The 11,986-nt window shown below is 35.4% G+C and overlaps 1 long non-coding RNA gene across 1 annotated transcript; it reads left to right on the top strand.

Annotated features, from left to right (window-relative positions):
• Window positions 1-321: 321 nt before the first annotated feature.
• On the top strand, window positions 322-2,437 carry LOC131994055 (uncharacterized). The gene is made up of 4 exons (XR_009396401.1): window positions 322-360; window positions 598-655; window positions 1,360-1,427; window positions 2,322-2,437. It is a non-coding gene; the product is annotated as an uncharacterized LOC131994055 (long non-coding RNA).
• The last annotated feature ends 9,549 nt before the right edge of the window (window positions 2,438-11,986 follow it).

The raw sequence follows: 11,986 nt of genomic DNA, 5'->3' as shown, positions 1-11,986 counted from the left end.
TAAGGCTGTTTTAAAGTACGTTTACATTGGCCACTAAATCCGGATTTAAGGCTCTCGTCAGCTGATTTTATAAAGGGAAAACAGGTGATCGACCCATTAAATCCGGATTTAGTGGCCAATGTAAACGTGCTTTTAAGTTATGTGAATACCGGCTTATATATCTAAATCCAAAACATTTTTAACTGTGCACACCCCATTATATATATTAAAACGATTGACATGGTTGCATTTTTAAAGCAACATTGTTGATCTCTGCCATGGTTGCATTCGGGATTGCATCGAAATGGTGGCATCGCGACCAACTTCAAGTGTTTCCGTCCTTTTTAATCCGATCGTCGAAGCGGCTAGCTGCCATTGTCGGTAAGTAGAAACTAAAACACGTGTTGATAATGCGGATTTTTCTCATAAAATTTAAATTTTATTTCAGAGGAAATTTCATTGAAATTTTGTTGTGATGTAAAATTTTATTAACATTTTGTTTAGTAGAAAACTATTGATATTTTGCGTTCACAGAAAATTTCAGTGGTGGTTATTATGACTTTGAGAACTACGGTTAATTCAAAAAATTATTTCATTCTATTTTGTCTATTGCTTTAGATTTCAGTGAATGGGAAGATAATAACACCAGGTAGCGAGTCCAGTATACATATTAATGGTAAGTAGAAGCTTGGCTTGGAGGACACCGTAGCTCAGAGGTTAGCATGTCCGCCTTTGATGCTGAACGCCTGGGTTCAAATCCCGGCGATAACATCAGAAACAATTTTCAGCGGTGGTTATCCCTTCCTAATGCTGGCAACATTTGTGAGGTACTTTGTCATGTAAAAACTTCTCAAAAGAGGTGTCGCACTGCGGCACGCCGTTCGGACTCGGCTATAAAAATGAGGTCCCTTATCATTGAGCTTAAACTCGAATCGGACTGCACTCATTGATATGTGAGAAATTTGCCCCGTTCATGGGCAAATTTGCAGAAGCTTGGCAAAACTTTTAGCAAAAGTGGACTTTTCCCAGAAATTACAAATTTTGTTTTTTGAAAGAAAATGTCATTGAAATTTTGGCTTTAGAGAAAAATTTCCCTGACATTTTGTCTTTCGTGAAAATGTCATTGAAATTTAGTCTTTAGAAAAAAATTCTTTGAAATTGTCTTTAGAGAAAACTTCACTGAAAGTTTGTCTTTAAAGAAAATTTCATTAAAATTTTGTCTTTGGAGACATTTCAATTGAAATTTTGTTATAGAGCCATTTTTATTCCAAATACATGCATATATACGTTACGTATATTGAAACATTTTCATTGAAATGTCTTGATTTTGTCCCACATATTCTTTAGATTTCTATACTAATTTATCTTATATATTTTTAGATTTTTGTGCATCGAGACAAAATTATATTTGGCAGACCACACCCGCCGGTCCGGTATCGAATATTATGGTATGTACAAAGCAAAAACAAATATTTGGAAAAAGTGCAGTTTTCTGAGAAATGGCAAAAAAACAATTGCTTTTCGCCAAGATCACAAATATGTTTGGGGGGGACCGTAGAAACCCCAAGGCTCTACCATTAGTTACCCTACCAAAGAAAACTTCCAAAATATAGGCAAAATGGTACTCAAATTAAAAGAAATTATGGGGAGTCCACGAAAATGGCAAAGAATAGCTGTGGAGGTAATCTTCAGGATTTCGGATAATTTAAAATAAATCTGAAAGAAAATATTTGTAGAGTGGGTGTGTATGTAGTAAAACACATTATTTGCTTAGAAGAGGAGATTATTTGCTTAGAAGAGGTGGCCTTCAAATGTTAAATGTATGCCTCCAACAAGATAATGTTGAAGAAATTAAAAATGTGCGAAATGAAAAAAAAAAGACAGTTGAAGCTCTTTGTGAAATAAAGCAACCGCTTCCAATTTTGAAGTGCCACCATGTTGTCCACATTGGCTCCTTTAACTTGCGTAGTGAAAGAGACACAGAGGACTGGCCCACTAGACGGAATTTATATTCGTGTTCCTGTGGTCAATTTATTAGGGTTATACGAAGAATTGATTTTTTTTTTGCAATTTTCTCCATAAACTGCACTTTATTGTCTTAGAAGATACCATAATAACTAGGTTGATTCATTAAAAAGGTTATTTAAACCCCGTTTACACTGCTCATTAAACCCGGATTTAAGGCTCTCATCAGCTGATTTTATGAAGCGAAAACAGATATTCGTGCCGTTAAATCTGGATTTAATGAGCAGTGTAAACGGGGTTTTAGTTTATTAAAGAAATCGGTTCAGGTTGTTAATATTTGTAAAAAACTGTAAAAATATGTTTGTTTATTTTGCAAGCATTTAGTTTGTAACACGTCGAAACAGGGATCTTTGGCTCAGTTAAGTGCTGAAGGTAAGCCGACATTGTCATGTCCGCCTAGCAGTCGAAGGTATGACAGTTTTTGACCGATTATAAAAGGTATTCTGAAGTCTATTTGAAAATAATTTGGTTTTTTTTATTGTTTTATTTGCTATTTATTGATTTTTTGGTCATTTTTTGCTTTATTAACGATTTATTGCTATATTGGCTATTGTTTGTTTTACTTTTTGGCAATTTTTTTTTTGTTTTTCTTTTTGGCTATTTTTTTTTTTTTTGTTTTACTTTTTGGCTATTTTTTTTTTGTTTTACTTTTTAACTATTTTTTTTTTTTTTTTACTTTTTGGCTATTTATTTTACTGTTTTAGTTTGTTGGGTATGTTTGGTTTTAGTCTATTGCCTATTTTTTTATTTCTATTGTCTATTTTTATTTCTTGGTGGTTTTTTAATTGGTTTTTTATTAATTATTATATAAGAATAGTATTAATATATTACAATTATTGTCCCACATTGAGAGGTTGACGAATTCTCTCAATAGCCCATTGAACATTTTGAAATGCCTGTCTAATAAGAAGTTTCACTGCAACACCTTTTCCTTAATTTCGATTATTGAGTCTGTAATTTTACCCAAAATTTTCTACGGTATATTCCTATATGGGTATACCGCTAAAAGCAATCTCAACAAGATAAGAACCGTTTATAACTCTGCCATACGCATAGCACTGGGTGCACACCGTACGACGAAGATATCGAATATGCTATATGAGGCCGGACTTTCGACAATAGAAGACTATAGGGACCATCATACCGCTAAACTTTTTAAGACTATTTTATTAAACAACGGATCTCCTCTTTCTAAACTCCTTATAAAGGCAAGAAGAGCTAAAAAATTTAGAAAGTTTGACTCGGCTCTCAGTCGCATAGTTCCACTATGCGACCTTTGGGACTTGCCATACAGCAGGAACACGATTCGAAATGACCAGTCATTTTTTCAGTTTGATTCATCGCTTATTGACACTTCTCTTCGTGCACACGGCAGGGATTTTACACACCCATGAATATACAAACAGGAACTGCGTTGCATTATGCATAAACTAAATGGTTATACCTTCCTATACACGGATGAGTCCAAGACTGACGGGAATGTGAGCTATAGTTTAGTCGATAATAGCGAGGTACTGAGGGTTTCATTATTACCTTGCTATACCTCTAGTTTTACATCCGAAATTATTGCCATTTACGAAGCTGTGAGACTTGCGAAACAACGCAGGAGAAGGTTCGCCATTTTTTCAGATTCTTTATCAGCTCTAGACTCAATTGCGAACTTGAACAATAATGATTTTTATGCAATTGCTATCAGGAATACTTTAATCCAACTTAATCCGAAATGTAGACTTATATGGGTACCAGGGCATAGTGCCATCCCCGGCAATGAATTGGCTGATCAAATAGCCAAGTCAGCTATTAGACGACCACTTTTAATGTCCGAAAATCTATCGGCCTCTGACATCAGGAAGTTCATTACTTCGAACCTCTTTGAAAGACAGAACATCGTCTGGGAAACGACCTCTGATTGGTACAAGGCATGTAACGTGGACAAGAATTCTCTAGTAAGTTACCTCAAAGACGATAGGGGTTTATCGAGGAGAGAACAGACAGTTATTGTTCGCCTAAGAGTTGGTCATTGTGGATTCACACATTCCCAAATAGAAAAACTTATACATACCTACATTTATATACAAAACTTATACATAATCCAATTCAAATAAGGTAATTTAATTGGCTCCCCAGCCATAACTATTCACTCAATTAAAAATTAAAAAGTTATATTAGGTATAAGTATGAGTACTTAGTATTACTATTTAGTCGTTATAACCAAATGGTATTTTTGGGTTCTTTGCGCACTTACCATTGTCAGAGAACTTTTTATTTTTATTAAGTTTTGAAATAACTTTATACTAAGTTTTTATAAAACTTATTAAATTTAATAACTTAAATTGGATATTGTCAACCAATGTATTCTAATATAATTTTATAATAAATAATAAAAAAAAATTATCCCCACTAAGATAGACATTTTTTATTGAAACCTTGTAAAAGATTCCTGATGGTGGGCACACAAAAAGTTTTGCATGGCCGATGTTTATGCCATGCTAAATTTGTTTGATTCGGTATAAGTATTTCCTATATCTGAAATATTGTCAATCAAAACTAATAAATATAAAAAAAAAAATCATCCCCATCAAACTAGTTATTATAAAGGGTGATTTTTTTGAGGTTAGGATTTTCATGCATTAGTATTTGACAGATCACGTGGGATTTCAGACATGGTGTCAAAGAGAAAGATGCTCAGTATGCTTTGACATTTCATCATGAATAGACTTACTAACGAGCAACGCTTGCAAATCATTGAATTTTATTACCAAAATCAGTGTTCGGTTTGAAATGTGTTCAAATTTTGTTCAGCGATGAGGCTCATTTCTGGTTGAATGGCTACGTAAATAAGCAAAATTGCCGCATTTGGAGTGAAGAGCAACCAGAAGCCGTTCAAGAACTGCCCATGCATCCCGAAAAATGCACTGTTTGGTGTGGTTTGTACGCTGGTGGAATCATTGGACCGTATTTTTTCAAAGATGCTGTTGGACGCAACGTTACGGTGAATGAACACATCCGAACACTGATTTTGGTAATAAAATTCAATGATTTGCAAGCGTTGCTCGTTAGTAAGTCTATTCATGATGAAATGTCAAAGCATACTGAGCATCTTTCTCTTTGACACCATGTCTGAAATTCCACGTGATCTGTCAAATACTAATGCATGAAAATCCTAACCTCAGAAAAATCACCCTTTACATATACATTTTTCATTGAATCCATGTGTTTTTACTTATCGCCCACCCTGTGGTACCAAGATATTTAATATACAAACATTTATGGTGCGGCAGTATAGGGGCAATATGATGACGTTATATCTAGCTGGTCAATCGGTTACAAACACATTCACCAGTTGCGTTAACCATCGATACAATTCATTCCCACTGCCACCATGTACATTTGTTACAGATGACGGAGTCATGATATTGCCAGAGGAACCGAAACATAAAAATCAAGTAAAACAAAGAAACAAGCAATGTCAAATATCGATACCAATTCATATTTCTTAACCGGCCTTTGTTATCATTAAAAAATATGTTATAATAATACTTATATTTGGTAGTAGATATGTATATACGTATACAGCTATACTCATGTAAACATTCATTTCAATTTCGATTTATTAATTTCCAGCAGTTTTTAGGAATCTTTTCAATTTTCACTTCGATTTCGGATTGCATTTTCACATATTCAATTGGGACCTCTCGATTTCAATTACATTTTTCTAAATTCCTATTTTGGCTTTGGATATTTCATTGTCTTTCCTCGATGTCAAATTGACATGACCTTTCAATTTCCAAAACTAAAATTCAAAAATCAATTTAAAATTTATAAATTCCTGTTAAAATTAAAAAACAAAAAACCAAATCCCAATTGAAATTCTGAAAAGCCAATGAAATGTTAACAACAATATAGAAATTTAGTAAAATGGTATTGAAATCCAGAGGTTCCAATTGAAGCTATGAAAATGCAACCGGAAATAGAAGTGAAAATGAGAGAGCTCCCTAAAAACGGCTTGAAATTAATAGTTCAAAATTGAAATAGACGTGTACATGAATTTCAATAAGCCTTTTTTACTTTCCAGCTCGAAAACTAGAAAACCAAATTGAAAAGTATAAAAACCAATTTGATTTGAAGATACCCAAAAATTGAAATTGAACGAAGAGAAGAAAATTTCTAAATATAAAAATCAATAAGCAAGTTGACATAACTTTCCTACTTCCAACGCCATATATAAATAAGAAGAAATACATAAGAAATTAGAAGAAGAGAGTAGGGGGTGAGCGCCAATACGGCGTAATCGTATCCGCCAATCCATCTTAGCACTATGTTGGGAAACCGAAGTCTATTCAAGGATTCAACACACTCCGCTATCCACTTCAACCTCACTGTCCTCAATCTTGTTCTTTTTTTATGGATTCTACATTACATTTAAGGATAGCAGACGTTCGATAGTCGTTTGCGTGTATTTCCATACAACAACAACAAAAAACAGCTGACAAGTTTTCATACATTTACGAAAGCATAACCAGGGGCTCGATTCTGTTTCTATGAAAACATGAAATGAAAAGTTTTCACGTTGCCATGGCATTTCTGATTCTTGTTTTGTGAAAACACAAAAACAAAAAGGCATTTTGACAGAATGTCTTTATATGAAAACCAAAAATGAAAATATTTTTTTCATTTCATGTTTTCATAGAAAGAAAACCGAGCCCCAGAGGCCTTTATACTTAGAATTTTTTTCTCTTCGTTCAATTTAAATTTTTGGGTTTTTTCAAATCCAGTCGGTTTTTTTTTACTTTTCAATTTGGTTTTCTAATTTTGGCGTTGGAAAGTAAAAAGTCTTATGGAGGAGACTCATGTACACGTTCATTTCAATTTTGAATTACAAATTTCAAGCCGTATTTATGAACCACTCGCTGTTTTACTTCGGTTTCCGTTTGCATTTTCATAGCTTCAATTGGGACCTCTCGGTTTCAATAACACTTTATTAACTATTTTGGTTTTCGACGTTGCATTGTCGCTTCTTAATGTCAAATTGACATGACCTTTCAAAATTAAAATTCAAAAATCAAACTAAAAAATAAAAACCGAAAAGTATAAAAAAACCGACTGGGTTTGAGGAAAACCAAAAATTGAAGTTAAACGAAGAGAACAAAATTTTTAATATAACAATTAAAAAGTGCTAATTTTGACCGGGCTGAATCTTATACACCCTCCACCATGGATCGAATTTGTAAAGTTCTTGAAAATGTTCAAAACTACCCTTAGCTCCGGAGGCTTTACCAACAAAACCACTAAGATGAATATTGTGACTATTAGAACCTAATCGCTATAGAACGATTACCCTTTTGAGGCTAATGAATATTTGTGAGATTTTCAGGTAATTTGAAAATCAAGGGGTTAAAGTTTGTTGGTTACGAGGATGACATTTTTTTATATTGGTGTGTGGCCATTAAGATTGCATGTAGTATGCTGTCAAGATTAGCCAATACTCGTATGAGGTAACTTGCTGTCTTCGGGGGACCTCTCCATGATTTGTGAGGATGAGAAGTAATATAAGTTTGAGCATGAGAAGTAATATAAGTTTGAGCATGTGAGAAGTTTGCCCCTGTTCCTTAATGGAATGTTCATGAGCAAAATTTGCAATTTGCATCTCTTGCGCTACTGCCTTGAAATTGCGAGGGTAGGTGTAGGATTACGGCTAAACGAAACCTGTTTTCCTCTTTAAATTATTTTCAGGCACATCAATTTCTATCAGCTCAATTTTTTGGCTTTTCTAATGCATTGGCTTTTCTCAATTTCAATTGGAATTTGGGTTTTTGCTGAAACTGACTTATATTAGAGTTCTCGGGAACTGAATGAAATATTATCCAGACCAGCCCCTATTTTGATATAACTATGGATATGGTAGTGGATTTATAATAAAATAGGATGATTAATATATCCATGGTGGTGGGTAGCCCGGTGGGTAGTTCGGCCCGGCCAAACTTAATACGTTTTTACTGTTTTTTTTATTTTTATTTTTTTTTTTAATTTTTTTTTTTAATTTTAACTTTAACAGGACCACTGGTAGTGGTCGTGACAAGCCATTACAGTCGGGACTTTGACGTCGTGTTGGACACATAGAGAGTTGCACTAACGCAGGATTTGTGGAGAGGAGTTTTACACGGTTAGGATCTATTCTTGCAGTGCCCTTCGATTGCGGGATAGGTGCAGGATTATGACTAAACGAACACCTTTTTCCTTCATGCGCATAGTCCCTTCCCATTCTTAACTACTATAGGGGCTTGAATTGGCAGATTGGAAAGAACATCTTCAGTCTACCTGACCCCCATTATTATTATGCATCTTTGCTGCTTACCTTCTTCATTCTAATGTCGGGCATTGTACTGCCGTACATTTTTATACCCACCACCGAAGGATAGGGGGTATATTCATTTAGTCATTCCGTTTGCAACACATCGAAATATCCATTTCCGACCCTACAAAGTATATATATTTCGGATCGTCGTAAAATTCTAAGACGATTTAACGATGTCCGTGTGTCCGTCAGTTGTAATCACTCTACAGTCCTTAAAAATTGAGATATTGAGCTGAAATTTTGCACAGACTCGTATTTCTTCTATACGCAGGTTAAGTTCTTGAATGGGCCAAATCGGACTTTATTTGGATAGCTGCCATATAGACCGATCTGCCGATTAAGGGTCTTAAGCCAATAAAAGCCGCAATTTTTGTCTGATTTCGCTGAAATTTGAAGCAATGAGTTGTTCTTCGGGCCCCAATATCCAAATCGAATATGGTGCACATCGGGCTATATCTACATATAGCTGACACATAGACCGATCTGCCGATTTGGGGTCTTCAGCCCATAAAAGCCGCAATTTTTGTCCGATTTCGCTGAAATTTGAAGCAATGAGTTGTACTAAGAACTTTGGCATCCGGTCTGAATATGGTGCATATCGGTCTATATTTACATGTAGCTGCCATATAGACCGATCTGCCAACTATACAGAAGGGCAGAAAAGGTCTTGCAGATGGTGTACGACTGGGCTAAACCTAGGGGTCTCAATGTCAACCCAGAAAAGACTAAAATTTTCTTGTTCACGAGGAAGACCTAGGTGGCCCAATTTGACGCACCACGATTTCTCAATAGAACGAATTCGATATCTGACAAGGTCAAATCCTTAGATGTGATCTTGAACAGAAAGTTGAATTGGAAGTGTCACATTAAGGATTGTATTCAAAAGGCTCACAGATGTTGGGCACTATGTAGACGTGTCGTAGGATCGGAATGGTGCCTGAATCCGAGCTAACTGGTTGTACAGAAACGTGATTTGACCAATACTTACTTACGCTTCAGTAGTTTGGTGGACTGCGATGGAGAAAAAGTACAACGTAAGAAAAATACAACAGGTTCAGAGAACATGTCTTGGCATAGGCGGAAAGGTGAGGTACAGCCCACTAGGGCACTGGAGACTATCCTAGATATCCGACTCATAGACATACAGATTAAGTGTGAGGCAGCCACTGCGGCTATGAGACTTAGGCCATAGGAGAATGGATTAAGGGCAGAAGCAGATTTTAGCTTCATAAAATCACTTCGTTAAGTGATTTTATGACGCCAAATGTACCAAAAGACATTTTCGTAGATTTTTGGTTTAAAACAGGCATAACTTTTTTGTTTCACAACGGATTTCTACGATTCTTTTTTTTTTTAGGCCACGCAGTATCTTTCAATTGATTTTCTTTTAAATCAGCGAATAAATCTCTAAGATAAGGAACTTGAAGTTCTCACACAGACTGGTTGAAGGCGCTTGTGAATATAGATACATGAGAGAACATGCAGCAAGCAGAATTCTGTTCTCAATACTATGCAGTTTGCGTCGTTTCCATTTTGTAGATGTCCATTATTTCCTTTCCCCTAAACGAAACTATGGTTTAATGCGCGTATATAGTGTTTCGGCAGTCTTAGCTTCCGTTATGTGTGCCTTTATTTTTATACCCTCAACCATAGGATGGGGGTATACTAATTTCGTCATTCTGTTTGTAACTACCAGAAATATTCGTCTGAGACCCCATAAAGTATATATATTCTTGATCGTCGTGACATTTTATGTCGATCTAGCCATGTCCGTCCGTCTGTCCGTCCGTCCGTCCGTCTGTCTGTCGAAAGCACGCTAACTTCCGAAGGAGTACAGCTAGCTGCTTCAAATTTTGCACAAATACTTCTTATTAGTGTAGGTCGGTTGGTATTGTAAATGGGCCATATCGGTCCATGTTTTGATATAGCTGCCATATAAACCGATCTTGGGTCTTGACTTCTTGAGCCTCTAGAGTGCGCAATTCTTATCCGATTGGAATGAAATTTTGCACGACGTGTTTGGTTATGATATCCAACAACTGCGCCAAGTATAGTTCAAATCGGTTCATAACCTGATATAGCTGCCATATAAACCGATCTTGGGTCTTGACTTCTTGAGCCTCTAGAGTGCGCAATTCTTATCCGATTGAAATGAAATTTTGCACGACGTGCTTTGTTATTATATCCAACAACTGTGCCAAGTATGGTTCAAATCGGTTCATAACCTGATATAGCTGCCATATAAACCGATCTTGGGTCTTGACTTCTTGAGCCTGTAGAGGGCGCAATTCTTATCCGATTTGGCTGAAATTTTACATGACGTATTTTGTTTTTTTACTTTCAACAACTGTGTCAAATAATGTTCAAATCGGTTCATAACCTGATATAGCTGCCATATAAACCGATCTGGGATTTTTACTTCTTGACCCCTAGAGGTCGCAATTATTATCCGATATGCCTGAAATTTTGTACGACGGATCCTCTCATGACCATCAACAAACGTGTTTATTATGGTCTGAATCGGTCTATAGCCCGATACAGATCCCATATAAATCGTTCTCTCTATTTTACTTCGTGAGCCCCAATGGCTCACGAAGTAAAATTCTTAATTTAAGTAAAATTCTTAATTAAATTTCAGCCAATTCTTATACGAATTGGCTGAAATTTTACACAGGTCTCCAACATATAATTTAATTGTGGTCCGAACTGGACCATATCTTGATATCGTTTTAATAGCAGAGCAACTCTTTTCTTATATCCTTTTTTGCCTAAGAAGAGATGCCGGGAAAAGAACTCGACAAATGCGATCCATGGTGGAGGGTATATAAGATTCGGCCCGGCCGAACTTAGCACGCTTTTACTTGTTTTAAATTCTTTTGTTTTTGCTGTAAATTTGATATTTTAAATTTTTTCGGCAGAGCTGCTTGCTTTGAAGAAAAAATAAATAAAATAAAAATTTACTGACACCTACATATAAGCTTGACGTTTGCTGTCAAATTTTGAGAGCGTAAAAATTTCTCTTGTATTTTCATGCTCTTTGGTCTAATCGGAAAACATGTTGCCAGACTGAAGGTAACGACTTTTGCAGAAGCTTTGAGAACATCTAGGAAGAAGGGCTATAGACCACCTTCTGAACTAGAAGAGATTTTCCTTCTTCTGTTCCTATGATATCACAATGGATGAAAACGTCTAAATGAGTGGAAAAGAACAACTAAGATAAAACTCACATACAAATAGGTTTTACGACTACCTATGAAATTTCTAAGCGCAAATCTCTTGATTTTTGATCAAAATATGCATATTAATGGGATAACGGCTTTTTCACCATCGATATAAATATATCATATTCTAGATAAATGATGGGGTTATTCTCCAATAGATGGCAATATTTTCTGTTGTGCTTTTGCATTGTAGCCTTTGTTTCTATTATTAAAAATATAATTTGGATCAATTAATTTCGTGATTTAAACCGATTTTTATTTCTTTCTGTATTGTAGGTAAAATCAGTTATAAAGATAGAAAATATCTCTTACAATCAATAGATGTTCCGGCAACCGTTTTCTCTGTCGTCGTTTTATCTGTCGTCATTTTTGTGTTAAATTTTGTAATTTTTCTTCCATAAAAAAC

This window comes from Stomoxys calcitrans, chromosome 1 (genome assembly GCF_963082655.1).
Source record: "Stomoxys calcitrans chromosome 1, idStoCalc2.1, whole genome shotgun sequence".
NCBI classification, from domain to species: Eukaryota; Metazoa; Arthropoda; class Insecta; order Diptera; family Muscidae; genus Stomoxys; species Stomoxys calcitrans.
This window is presented reverse-complemented; position numbering and strand designations above follow the sequence as displayed.